The sequence below is a fragment of the Protopterus annectens genome, chromosome 8.part1, assembly GCF_019279795.1.
Source record: "Protopterus annectens isolate FY-2018-M chromosome 8.part1, PAN1.0, whole genome shotgun sequence".
Taxonomy (NCBI): domain Eukaryota; kingdom Metazoa; phylum Chordata; order Ceratodontiformes; family Protopteridae; genus Protopterus; species Protopterus annectens.
In genome coordinates this window covers 322,436,181-322,450,667 of record NC_056742.1, presented here as the reverse complement: position 1 = coordinate 322,450,667, position 14,487 = coordinate 322,436,181, and positions in this window count along the sequence as shown.

The window sequence follows — 14,487 nt, the reverse complement described above, 5'->3', positions numbered from 1 at the left end:
GTTTGAGGATCTAAGCAGTCTCTGTTATGAGGGGTGATAATATTCCTTAGGGATGGTGTATTATCTGCATTATAGAGAATTTTATTAGCTATAGTCAAAAGGTTGTATTGGATTAGACTGGGAAGTTCTAGCCACCCAAGCTGTTTGAGGTTAATGCAGTGGTGTGTCCAAAATGGCAGGCCAGTGGCAAACCTGGCAATGTGATTGTAACAGGATGACAATCTATTTAGGACCGACTTGTTTATCTCTCCCCAAATTTTTTATTGGTCTTGGTTGAGAAGAGCCATAGATACTTTAGGCCCTGATAATATTCCATCTCCTCCATCCCAGGGATCTTTATTGTAGACTTTCTCTGAATTATATTTATTTTTTATTTTATTTTTATTTTACATTTGTTGACCGGAGTAATCCGACTAGATGCATGTCCATTTTCAGCGGAGGCCCGGAGAGAAAAGCTCCAAGGCTAAGCAGATATAGCATTACATAATACCAGCATTACATATTACAAACAGACTATTTAGAGTGATTACATAAGTAAGCAAGTTAAACAAGTTCCATGGGTTAGAGTTAATCCCGAGCGTAAGTCAGGATTAAATTAAATTACACAGTAAAGTGGTTAACAGATTTTTACACATTCTAGAGAGAGCTAGCCAGGCTTGATACATTGACTTAGCCAGTTAAGTGCCAAATGTTGTTTGAGTCTAGTTTAAAATTGACCTAAGGTAGAAAGTAAGGTAATATCAGCTGGAAGAGAGTTCCAGGGTCTACTTACAGAGTTTGCAAAGAGAGAGTCACCGGCTGTGTTATTAATTTTTCTAGTCTGAATTAGTAGCTTGTTAGAGGATCGAGGCGGTGTAGGATTGTTATAGGGGGGTGATAATATTTTTAAGTGCAGGAGTATTGTCCGGATTATAGAGGATTTTATAGGCCATAATCAGTTGGTTATACTGGATTAGGCTGGGTTGTTCAAGCCACCTAAGCTGATTTAGATTGATGCAATGATGTGTCCTAAAAGGCAGCCCAATGGCAAACCTGGCAATGTGGTTGTAGCAAATTGAGAGTTTGTTAAGGACTGTCTTGTTTAAGTTTGAGAGTAGAGGGATTGCATACAGAAGGGTTGCTCTCTTTTCTTATATAAACTCCAGAACTGCATGCATTGCTCAAGTTATGGTTTGACCACATCTCTTAAATGCATACATACAAATATTTCAAGCAAGAGCATTAATGCCCCTCTAGTCTGCCAACATACCAAAACAGGTGTTCCCATAACAAGTGTTCTGATTGCTGTTAAAAATATGTAAACTAGTGCTTGCTTTAATGTAATTTGGTACTCTGTTCCATGCATCAGCTGCTCTCTCAGAGAACCAATTAGTACACTTCTCATTCCTATAGAATCTTCTACTCAGGTTGCCTGATGATTCTGTACAACGTTTTGATAACACCAAACATTCCCAGAGGTAGTTGTCTCTAATGGCCTATATACCTGAATAAGGTCTCCTCTTAAATATCTATGTGAGACAGCATACAAGTTACATATTTTAGTCTTTCATAATAACTTAAATTTTCACATCCAAATATGCCCTTGATATATTTCCACTGTACTCTTTCCAGTTTACTCATGCTTGTTTTCTTATAATGTTTCCATACTGTCCTTATTCAAGTTTGGGTCTAATGTAACTAGCAAACAATTACTTCATCATTTCTGATTTCCTAGATTTTATAAATATTGTATACAACCTATAATTCTATAACAATCATTAACCAATTGGTAGATATGATTAGAAAAACTCAGAGTTGGATCTACCCATATACCCAGGTTGTTAAATAAATCTACAGATTCAATCAGTGTGTGCTATATTAAATATTCATCTTCCAGTTTTATGTCTCCCAAATCTCATATACTTATTTTGGTGTATTTATCAGCATATTATTCTCCTGTGCCAAAATGGTTAATTTAGTTGATTCTTTTGCAGTTTACTGAATTTCAAGCCATCTGCATCCAGACTGTAGAACAACTCAGATGAAAAAGATAGATCTGGAGGGTACAATCCAAACTGGTATGGGCCTAGGACAGAGCCCTGTGGGAGACCCTGACTGTAACCAAGGATTTCACCTGTCCAGTTGCTGTATGATACTTGCCACGTCCTATTTGTAAGCCATTCAGCTATCTATCTTATCAAGAGTACATCAATACCTAGTTGTACTAATTTATTGATCAGTATTTTGTGTATGACCCTGTCAATGCTGAACTTAAATCTATATAAATTACATCACAGCACAATTTTTCATTCACAGCTGCTATTATAGTGTTATATAACATCATGTTACAGGTGGTAATATATCTGTTTTCAACATATGCATGCTGATGTGTAGCTTCAAATCCCAACCTATCTAATTCTGACAATAACTTATCCCACATTACCTTCTCCATTATTTTTCCACAACATGAAAGTAGACTTAAGGCTCTGTATGATAACGGGGTTGTCCTACTCCCCTTTCCTTTAAATACTGGTTTAATAAGTGCATGTCTCTAATGTTAAGGAATCTCCCCATATTTATGAAACCTAGTAAATAACAGATATAATGGTACTGTAAGTTCTTGCTGAAGTGTTCTCAGGTCATTATTAATAATTCCATCTCCCCCCTGTGCTTTGTTTGGATCCGATTTGCATAGTTCTTTTTCAATGTAATCTAATTTGATTTCAGTATCTGAGGTTACCTGGATGTCACTAGGACAACTCATCACCCCCTTTGTGGAGCCAAACTGTTTTGCATTAGATTTTATAATATATCTATAATCTATTGTGTTCATGGGTTCATAGGTAGGTACTAGGCTATTGCCTCTAGGGCCTATATAAGCCTAGCCAAAAGGTACCCTGGCTTCCGCCACCCAATAAAATTATTTTCCTGTGCCCCTGTTGAGCAGAGCCACAGAAGTGATCCTTGGGGTGAATTTCCTATCTCCCATCCAATCATCAAGATTTTTCTTGAAGAGTTCTAATGAGCTTTGTTTGATATAGATAGGTAGTTTGTTCCAGAGTATGGGAAGTCTCTGGGGCAGGAATCTATCCCCCCAGCATGTTCTGTTTATTGTGGTGACAAGGTTTAGGTCCCTAGAGCGTGTAGCTCGGAGGGCTTGGGATTTCTTTAAGTGGAGCATGTCCAACAGCTCGGGGTTTGACATAGCTTTGTATGTTAGGCAGAGATTGCCTCTGAGTAGGCGATATGCGACGGAGTAAAGCTGGAGTTTTTTGAGATGGTCTGCGTAGGGCATCTGTTTGAGGCTGGTAATCCTCTTTGTGAGGTATTTCTGCAACCTTTCCAGTTGTTGTAGATGTCTTGTGAGGTACATACCAAAAGGGGCATTGTACTCTATAATGGGTCTAATGAGTGATGCGTAGAGGGGAACAATGACCTCTTTTTTCCTGGATGAGAAACCTTTTGTGATGAGGTATGCCATGTAGAAGGATTTCCTGACTACTGTGGTTATGTGATTATCAAAGAAGAGACTACTGTCCACCTGTGTCCCAAGGTCTCTTATCACACTTTCGGTGTTAAGTAGACTACCGCATATGTGGTAGTTCATGGTTACAGAGTTTTTACCAAAAGGGATGACAATGCACTTTTTGTTTGAGAATAAATTTTACAATCAGCACACAGCTTATCAGTTTGTATGTCTTAACTCCTTCCAGATCTTATGTATCTATAAAATAGTTTCCTATTATGCTCAATATCGTTATATAAAATTTCTTGACCTTGTCTCACACTATGCTTAATTTGTCCAGCTTGGTTATTTCAGTTTTCAAAGTTACAGTTTGACCTCTTTTTCATTTCTTATATTTTTTGTCTCTCACCTTAATCAAGTATCTTCTTCTTATGGAAATATATCCTCCTGATGTTGTGTGCCTAGATCCTAATGTTAAACATTTTTTTGATTTTTTGCATTCAAACAATTTCCATATTCCTTCTGCAGTTTCTCCATTGAGTGCATCACTCCAGTTCGTTTTACATAGTGTCTGTTTAGCTTTCATATAATCTGTAATTAACCTTCTGTGCATCGGTTTAGATTTCAGTTTGGCAGAATTATCTTGCAACAAATTAACCTTAATAACCCTATAATCACTGTACATCAACTTTGGTAAAACTTGACATGAAATAACAGTAATTTCTTTAGGAGCACAAACAGTGTCTAGTATGCTCCATTCCCCTGGTAGTATTTTACAATCTGAAAGAATTGTTGTTCTTGTACATACAGTGTGAATAATTTCCTTACTAATGCTGCTGAATCAATATTATTCCAGTCTGTTTATAGTAAATTTAAATTCCCAGACACTATTATTCTTCATACTTGTGTTTCATGTAAGAAATGTATGAATTCCTCTAGATCATCAGTATTGACTTTGGTAGCCTATGCACTCCAACAATTATTATATGCTCCAGAGTTGCCTTTATTATCATAATTATACAATCTATAGTATTGGTGTTATCACTGAACATGTAATAATCACAGGTCTCATAACTATCTTTAATCCCTGTTGCAACAACTCCACCTGACTTTTGTTGGAATGTTTGTTACAGTAACGATATTTATACCCTGAAAGAACTGGTTTCCAGTCATTGTTTTTCAACCATGTTTCAAAAACCATAACAAGATCAATGTTGTAGCAAATTCTACAGTACAAAATGTATTAATGCTCCTAGCATTAACAACCAGAGATGTATCAAACGCAGCCATCTGTAAAGTGTTAAATTTTCGACCTGGTAAAAATCCTGTCTTGTGTTTGTCAAATATTGCAAAATATCTGCTGTAAAATATTCTCTTCCCTGATCTTGACAAATACACACCATCCTGTCTGAACATGTGTGCCCAAATTAGGCTCAGATGTTCTACACATTTCCATTATTTAAACCAGGACATTTGTTCATATAGGTTTTTACACAAAAAATCTTTTCTCTATGTCATTTGTTAAAAATGCATCCTAACACCCGTACAAACTATGTTATCTAAGAGGACTGTAAGTTGCCTACTAACAATCAGTGTCCTTATGGATGAAAACATTTGTGCCAACATGAATAAAAACAGATCAGTATTTCCTTACATTAAAGCTTTCTAAGGCCTGTTTCACATCATCTATTTTTCCTTCTGGCAAGCATAACACTATTCGATGTTCATTATCTTCTCTGCAAATATAAGTATCAGGTTCTCTAATAAACAAATCTCCAATTACAAAAATATATTTTCTGACCAGATCGGAAGAATCTTCCTTGTCTAATTCAGTAATATCTGTTCTATCAATTGTTACAAAGGAATGATCTTCATCACCATTAGCCTTATTAATCCCAGTGTTTTCATCGCTTATTACATTTGCAAGCATTCAATTCTCATCCAGCTGGCTTTGTACATCCACAGCTTGTGCCTTGTTATCAACATCTGTCTTTCTCCTGTATTCTTACAGTAATGTTCTTCAATCCTTCCATGATCAGCTTTGATTTCTTCCTTTTCACCTGCTCCTTGCTTCTTTTTTCTACCTTCTCTTTTGGAAAAAAGATGCCTTTTTCCATCGACTGAATGTTTTCTTATAGAAAAATATTATCATGCCCTGTAACATGTGTGTTATATAACAAAGCAGTGTCCTTTTTGATACACATTCTGTTTGCTTTACAGACATATGCTTTGAATTTTCAGATTTCTGAATACTTGTATCCAGAATTCCAAAGTTGTCAGTAACATTATCTTGTTTCATAGGGGCTGAGTAATTTCTTCAGACAATAGGTACATCCTTTCCTAAATGTGTTCTATTTGCTCTTTGCCTAACATTATTTAGCTCATCAGTCCAGTCATTAATATACATGTAACAACAGTTCTCCAAGCTATGCCAATTGCAGAAGTGCAATCGTAATCATTGTCTACATTTACATAATAATGGTAAGCAAATCATCCAACCTTTGACATGAGGAGCACAGATCACCAGTGTTATCAAGAGTTACCTTTAAATATGCATAGCATTTATTATACTATACAAGATATTTGTGCTTTAGCAAATCATTAATGGCATACTAATTTACGGAATACATATTCAGCCGCAAATTAATAACAAATAATAAAAGAAAAGAATAATCAAAATCAGTCACCACAGAATTCAAAGAGAACTTAAATTAACTAGGAGAAAAGTCACACAAATAATATAAAACTAAATATTAAATTAAGTACAGTGAAGTTGTTGCTCTGACAGTGGGTCTACTTGAGATTACCAAAATCACATCAGCGAAACTTCACAATACCGACATTTGAATGTCCGCCAGTCCAACCTGAGCAGAACAGGAAATCCGCTCATGTGCATGCTGTAGTGTGATCTCAGAGTTGATGTCTTTCAGTAGGAGGGGGTTTGGGGGGTGCAAAGGGCATAGCCCCCCCCCCCCATGCAAAAATGTTAAAAGTAAAGTTTTGTAGTGAAGTTTGTTTTTTTTTGTTTGTCTTTGTTATGAATGTTCATGTTGGTGCTATGGAGACCATCATGAATATTTAATGTTAACTGTTAAGGGTTTAGGCTTATTGGTTGGTGGGTGGGGTCTGGGTGAGGGGAAGTAGGTAGTTTAATTTGGAATGTTTTTGTTTCTTCTTAATATGGTGTTTTTGTCTGGTGTTCTTGATACGTTGCAGGGGGGGGTAAGTCAGGATTTTGTGTTGTCGGTGTTCTGTGTGTCGAGTATGTGCGATGTCGGGTTTGTGACATTTCGGTGTTTAGGACTTGATATTTTGAATGTCGGTCTACTAAGATTTCAATAATCTCAAGTAGACCCTGACAGTACAAGTTGTGAAAGTCACACAAAAGTTGGAATTCCTTTGCATTACATGTGAATGCACACAGTAGCTTCTGCTCACTATCACTCACAGTCACAACAGTAAAGATCTATACATCACATTGTTTAGATAAGCTCTGGATTTGTCTCTTTGCAGTCTGTGTGGATTTATAGCTGACTAGGCTACCTGCAATGGCTAGACTTTGCCTGTCTAAAACCTATCTCTTCCTAAAAAGTAAAAAAAAAAAAAAAAATTAAAGGCAAAACAACAAAATATGAATCAAAGAAAATCTTCTTGTGTACAAGCTATCCTTTCCTTCCTATAAATAGTGAAAGATGGTGTGTAAAAAATAAAATATAAATTCAAATAAAAGTCTCTCTTACCAAACTACTGCACAGTCAGTTACAAACCAATACAGGATTGTGTAGATAAGCTCTGGATTCAAAAGTCCCTGATTTTGCAGAACAATCCTGATTTTGCCTCAGACCTGTCCTTTTTAAAGAATTTGATTATCTGATAAATCACTGAGGATTGCAGTCAGTTAATAACGCTTGCTAGACATTACAGTTTCATACTTCTTATTCTGCAAAAAAATGCATGTTGATGTTAAGCCTATTGTTCTATTAACGTTTTACAGGAATTAAGCCCACTAGATTGGAGGCATTGCCCAAGTATTCTTTTTTTTTGCTGATATTGCCCTCTGGTAGCAGAGTGAGTAATCCTGTCCAGATGTGATCATTTCCAAGAGATCCCTTTCCTCTTGTATTGATATTAGTTTATTCATCTTTTTGGCTCTACCAAGCTAATACTTCACATCAGGTTTGTCATGCCCCCCCCCCCCCCCCACACACACACACACTAATACTTCACACCAGGTTTGTTGTGGACTACCCCAAGGTGATACTTTGCACTAGGTTTGTTGTGGACTCTCTCCAGCTAATACTTCACACTAGGTTTGTTGTGGACTGCCAACCACATCCCCAGCTGACTCTTCACACTAAGCTTGTTGTGGACTCCTCCTAGCCATGCCTCTCAATTGAACAGATTTTTGCAGAATGTCCATATTTTTGACTCAAGTTTTTTGTCTGTTCCTCGTGAAAGTTGTAGTTTTCTGGCAAATCACTAAAGATTCAAGTCAGTAAATAATGACATGTATTTAAGTTTCATACTTCATATCCTTCAGAAAATGAAAATCGACTTTCTAAGTTTCTAAGATCAGTATTTAAAATTCATCCCTGATTTTAGGCCTTCATTCCCCCATTATTTTTAGCTTTGTCTAGACTTCTTGAGCTTAGAGGTTAAGAGATATGCCCCCAGCTGATACTTTGCACCAGGTTTGTTAAGGCCTCTCCCCCAGATAATACTTCACGCCAGGTTTGTTATGGACTCCTCCAAGTTGGTACTTTGCACTAGGTTTGTTGAGGACTTCCCCAGATGATACTTTGTACCAGGTTTTTTGAGAACTCCCACCATTTGATTCTTCATACCAGGTTTGTTGTGGACTCCACCCCCCCCCCCCAGCTAATACTTTGCACCAAGCTTGCTGTGGACACTCCCCAGCTGATACTTTGCACTTGGTTTGTTGTGGACTCTCTCCAGCTGATACATTGCACCAGGTTTGTTGAGGATTCTCCCCAGCTGATACTTTGCACTAGATTTTTGTGGACTCACCCCCCAACTGATTCTTCCCGCTGAGTTTTTTTCTTGACTACATCCAGCACTTCACATTAAACCTCAGCTGCCACTTTTCTGCTGGCTTGTTCATACTTTTCAAATTGTTGCACCTATCTTTGTGTCATTAAAGAGGATGATCCTATTCTGTATTCCCTCAGGTAAATCTGAGACAGGTATACTGAAGGGTACCTGAGCCAGGGCAGATTCCTGTTTTGCTCCACTAGTCACTTGCCTAACTCCTGACATCATTCCTCTCACTACAACACTCACTGTCATTCTATTACACCCTGCATCTCTCCAGTTCCTCAGTCTCCATCATACCCCAAATCCTCCACCTTTCTGATTGTCTTCCTGTTTGGAAGGGAGTCAAAGACATTGCTGATGTACAGGTAGATTATGCTGTTCCCCTGAAAGGATCTCCTATAACCGAGTCATAAAGCTAGATCAGGTTTGACTAACCACTCTTTACATCTGTTAAACCCAGTTGCACCACACCAGCTCTTCCATCTGCCCCCCCCCCATGTTTGTTTCTACAGGGATTTCTCATTGTGGTCCACTCCTGTTTCTTCCTCTGATTTGATTTGCTCAACTCCCAGTGCTGTTTGCCCTTTTTCTCTACTACTATCCCACTGTAATTTGTCCTATCACTAAAGTAGGAACCCCTTTCTTCATTGTCCTATTTCCTGTCTTTCATTCTTTATCTGTCCTCTATCTGCCTGCCTCTGCCTTGGTTACTGTCGGTCCTCCATTATATGTTCTCTGCATGATTCACCCTGCCATGGTTCCCATCTCCCTATGGCTGTTCTGCCCCTCTCCCAAATTGTCCTTGGTCTTGGTGTTGCTCTTTATAATTTACTGTTCCACACACCAATGTTTACATCATCATAAAGAACTCTCTCACCTCCTGCTACCAACTTCATGTAGCCCTACATGCCTTACAGCCTCATACCCCATACTATCCTCCAGCTCATACCTGTCACAATATATCACCTCTCTTTCTCTCTTCTTTTGCAGTCCAAGAGGAATTGATTCTGCAAGGATCTCTCAGTGCAGTGACAGTTTTAACACCTCTGCAGTAGTTTGAGAGGAGGGGACTGTCAATTCCTCTTGAACTACAAAAGAAAACCCTGAACAAAGGCCTACACTTTAGTTACTTTTATGACTGTAGCTGGATAACTTCTAAGTATAGTGTAAAACAAAGTCTGAGCCAAACATAAATGAGAGTGATTAGAGACAGAAAAGAAGCAGTCCTTTTACAGAAGGTAAAGAAGATAACAGTGACTCACACAAATCCCATTATATATCAATGGCATGGGAATTCACAGTTACTTCCTTATGTCTGGCATAAGTCATACAAAGCATTATGGGAAAAAGAAAGAGTTGAGGGAGAACAACATCACGTTGATACATCAAGCCCCATTGGTAGCCATGTTGTGGAAGACAGGATAAAATTACAAATAAAGCACTTAGAGTAATTTTGAGGTGCTAAAATTGGTCAGGAAACAAAGATTGTGAAAAACAGATTGTTTTAGTTCTAGGGTGGATTTTTCCTTTAAGGAAACCATAACTAGTAATTTGCCTACCATTATGTGTGCTGCAGTCAGAGCTCTTAGTGAGGAATTATCAGTTCAGTATCATGATCTGGGTTTTGTTTTAGCTGCAGGCCAAGACGCATTTCATTCTTTATCCTTAAAAAGGGGACATGAATTCAAAACTGTTATTATTGAAAGTCTGTTTTGTTTGAGATATGCAGGAGAGTGTGGCATAAAAATGATTAAACATAACACAAGCAGCCATTGGGTTTATTAGGACAGACTGTGTACATATTTTCAGGCATAGCAGCAATTATACATTTACTTAGAAAATAAAATCATGCAATTTTCTTAGCCTCACCAACTGTTCACTTGTTTATCTGTGCATTCATCTAGTACTTGACATGGTTAATTATTATACATTATACAATGACCCCCCATTAATATTCCAAAACGTGCATGCTGATTGGTCAGTGTGCACGTTGTAAATCAGAGTTATAGTAATGGAAAAAGGTCCGGTCGCCCGGACTTTTTCCATTAGTATAACTCTTTTTTTTTTTACAGCAACGGAGAACACAGGATCTCCGTTGCTTTTTACAACCTGTATTGCTATGTTAAATGAGTTTAACATAGCGAGACACTTTAAAAAGCAACGGAAATCTTGCTTTCTCCGTTGCTTTTTTCAAAACTGTCTTGCTATGTTAAATGGGTTTAAACTAGAGAGACAGCTTTAAAAAAAGCAACGGAGATTCTCTGCTGCTTTTTTTAAAGCTGTCTTGCAATGTTAAACTCGTTTAACATAGCAAGACATGTTGTAAAAAGCAACGGAGATCTTGCTTTCTCTGTTGCTTTTGCCCACAGCTCTGATGTACTGTATAAGTATACGCATGCGCAGTACATCAGAACTGCCGCAGAATACCAGACAGCTGCGGAAGGGCAGCAAGGAGGCATTATACAATGCCATTATTTAAGAAAAGTAATTATTTTTTTTTCTTAAATAATGTCATTGTATAATAGCAATAACCCACTTCTGGGTGTGGGTAATGCTGGATTTAGCCACGGTTGGCTTTGTTTGGCCACTCGGGCTTCGCCCTCGTGACCAAATCACACCAATGGTGGGTAAATCCAGCATTACCCACACCCAGGCGTGGGTTATTGCTATATTGTAACACATTCGGCAACAGTGATCATGTGATCCTATATGTGTCCAATCAGTGAATGCAACAAGCTGTGTACAATACCAAAGGGCTACTCATGTATCTGCAGGCCAGCTTAAATTGTTAGCTCTATTATAGCAAACACATTGCTGTTTAGAAACCCATTAATTCAGTGGTGTCACCTATAGCAAAAAAAGTCATTCCTTTTCTTTTTATAGTAACCACAGAGAAGGTAATACCAGGAAAAGGGAAATGGTTCTTAACTCCAGACATTATTTTGTGTTGTGCTTTGTTTAATAATAACAAATGTAGTGCAGATTGTCACTATTTGTTTTTGTTGTGCTAATATGCCTGAGCCACACTTTGAACAGCATTCTGTGCTGTTTATTTGAACAGAGTTAAAAAATATTTTAGTTGTTTTCCACAGATAATTATGTCCACTTGCAATAATCCTAGCAGTGGTTCATTAAATGTCATTAGCCTATGTATATCCCCTCAACCAATCATTTTCTGACTCTGTTCTATAATGTGGAAAAAAGATAAAGCTAGTACCATCGCAATCACTTTAAGTGAACTTGGCTGTACTTTAGAAATAAATTCAAGTCAAATATTGAAAACAGTTATGAAGGGTCAAGGCTTTCCCTGTGCCAGATAAGGAATAATAACTTTTAATTAAAAGCCACTTTTCAAATATGTGTATATTCATGAAGTACCTGCCTTTGACCTTTAAACACAGCTTCAAGCTTTGCGAAAAAAAAAAAAATTATACAGCTTGAATAGAAACACCCTTTCTGATCCTTTCAACCTGACCAGAATAACTGAATGTTAGGCTCTGTAACTAATCTGTCCAGAGTGCAATGAGAAAATAGGTTAAAATATTACAGTGCAGAGAACTTTCATGCAAAGTTTTTTTTTCAGATTAGCATCTGCATTTTAAGCATGATTGCCAACCAGTCTTAAATATGGAAGCATAGATTGTGTGTGTGAGTACACATGTATTTGTGTGTGTATGTGTGCACATTAAGAAAAAGCAAACATTTTGGGGGCCTATAATATTGTAACTTTAATGCTGAAAGGCAGCTGATGGTCAGAAAAAGAGATATCTGTTGCATTACAGAGTAGCATGATCTCCATGCGTTAATGAATGTCAGAAAAAAATTAGAGGTACATGGAAATCAGAATGACCATAAAGGAATTTGGGAACTGATGAAGGATCAACAATAAAACATGAACAAATGCAAATAAAACTCAGAAAGGAATGTTTTAGAAGACTTAAATTAATCTTGAAAACAGTGTTGACGTCTAGGAACAAAGTCCAAGCTATAAACAAATTTGCTCTTCCTGTCCTAACTTAGAATGACTGACTGGCCCCCAAAAGGTGTTGGACAGAGTAGACAGGAAAAAAAGGATACTTCATTCTCATCAAATGATTTGTAAAAATCAGTGCATACCAAGATTATATATTCAGCATTCCGAAGGAGGTATGGGTCTCCTTGAAATCAATTACATGTACAAATCTGCAAACGTGGGAATGCATACATATCTATTGATCTCACAAGATCCAAACATAGTGAACATTTTGAAACTTGAGGAGTATACATCTAAGATGACCTCCCTGCTTAGTCTAGCAGAAGCATATCAGTGTCAAGTGAGAATGGAAATCAAACCAGAAGTAGATAAAAATCAGGCAGCAACTGAATGTGCCAAAAAAAAACAAAGAAAGCATATAAGGTGAAAGATCAGATGAGAAGGCAAGAAATGTGGAAAATGCATAAATATAGTTGCGAGTATAGAATACTCCTGGAACAACCTCATGTTGATCAGGATCCAACTCAGGAATGGTTAAGGAGAGGCAAATTCAAACCAAAAGATAGCATGTTAATACTGGCGGCCTAAGATAGTGGACTATGTACACATTGGTTTACAAAGTCCGTTGAACATGTGGGAGAAACAAACAAATATAGGTTTTGTAAAACAGAATTGGAAACAGCTGCACACCTTGTTGCTGGTTGTGACATACTAATGGCAGAAGGACTGTATACTAAAAGGCATAACAATGTGCCAAGACTGTTACATTGGGGATTGTGCAAGCATTATAATATTGAAGTTGCTGAAAAACACTGGAAACATGATCCACAAAGCATCATAGAAAATTATGAAGTCTACATCACATGAGATCACCCATTATCAACAGTTCAAAAGACAGATGTGACAAAACCAGATATAGTGGTCTATGAAAAAAAGACAAAAGTAACATTGATCATTGAAATTGCTATCCCAGTGACTACAGTGTCTTGCGTAGAGAGAGACACAAAGTTCTAAAATACCAGGATTTGAAGGCAGAAACGAGAACAATGTGGAAGAAAGATACCCAGACAGTTCCAGTAGTAGTAGGAGCAATGGGTCTTGTAAAAAAGAATTTACAATCGTATTTAGATATGTTACCAATACATTTAACTGCAAATGAATTGCAGAAGGAGTCGTTACTAGGCATATTGTGGGTGCTGTGAAGAACACTTCTGGCTAACATCAAAGATTGAACCAATACTAATTTCATGAACTTTAATCATACTTTGACTTAGGAATGGGGTCCATTCTCATCATGTTATTAGAAACCCAAAAGACCTGGAGAAATTAAAAGAGGAATTTTAAAAGTCATTGTACTCCAGTATGGAAAACAGTGAAAATCTCTGGTAGAATAAAAGTACTATACCATTCTGCAAAGCAATACATTGATTTTTAACTCTTTAAAGCAGTGTTTTTTCTTTCACTTTGCTTACTTTCTTTTGCAAAATATGAACATAAAAAGGAAAACATTAATTGGTCCGAGTCTACCCTTGAAAGAAATGGATGCTAAGCTCTCTGTGTCTATCTCTCCTGAAACTGACCAAATGCACTTGTTGGTTGGAATAAAAAACATCTTCAGCTTTATCTTTCTTTATGGCATCTCCTGTTTCTGAGACTTCTACTGTTTCATAATATCATATACTGAGGCAAGGATTTTGAAACTATAAAAAGAGGTTTGGCGAAATTGGAAAGCTGGCAATGGTTATAGTGTTATGGAAATATGCTCAGTGTGAACATTAAATTCAAAGCTGTAATGATTACTGTGAGGTACTCTATCATTTTCCTAACAGAACTAATACTGAAGTATAAAAGCATCAGAAGAAAATGATTACATTTTGTCAAGTGTGGTTGCAGTTTAATAATACATCTACTCAGTCCAGAAAGAAACATGGACTTATGGATTTAAAGGTCTAATTAACTTACTAAAAAGACATTTTGACTCGAACCCAAATATTTGAAGCATTATAGCATAGCA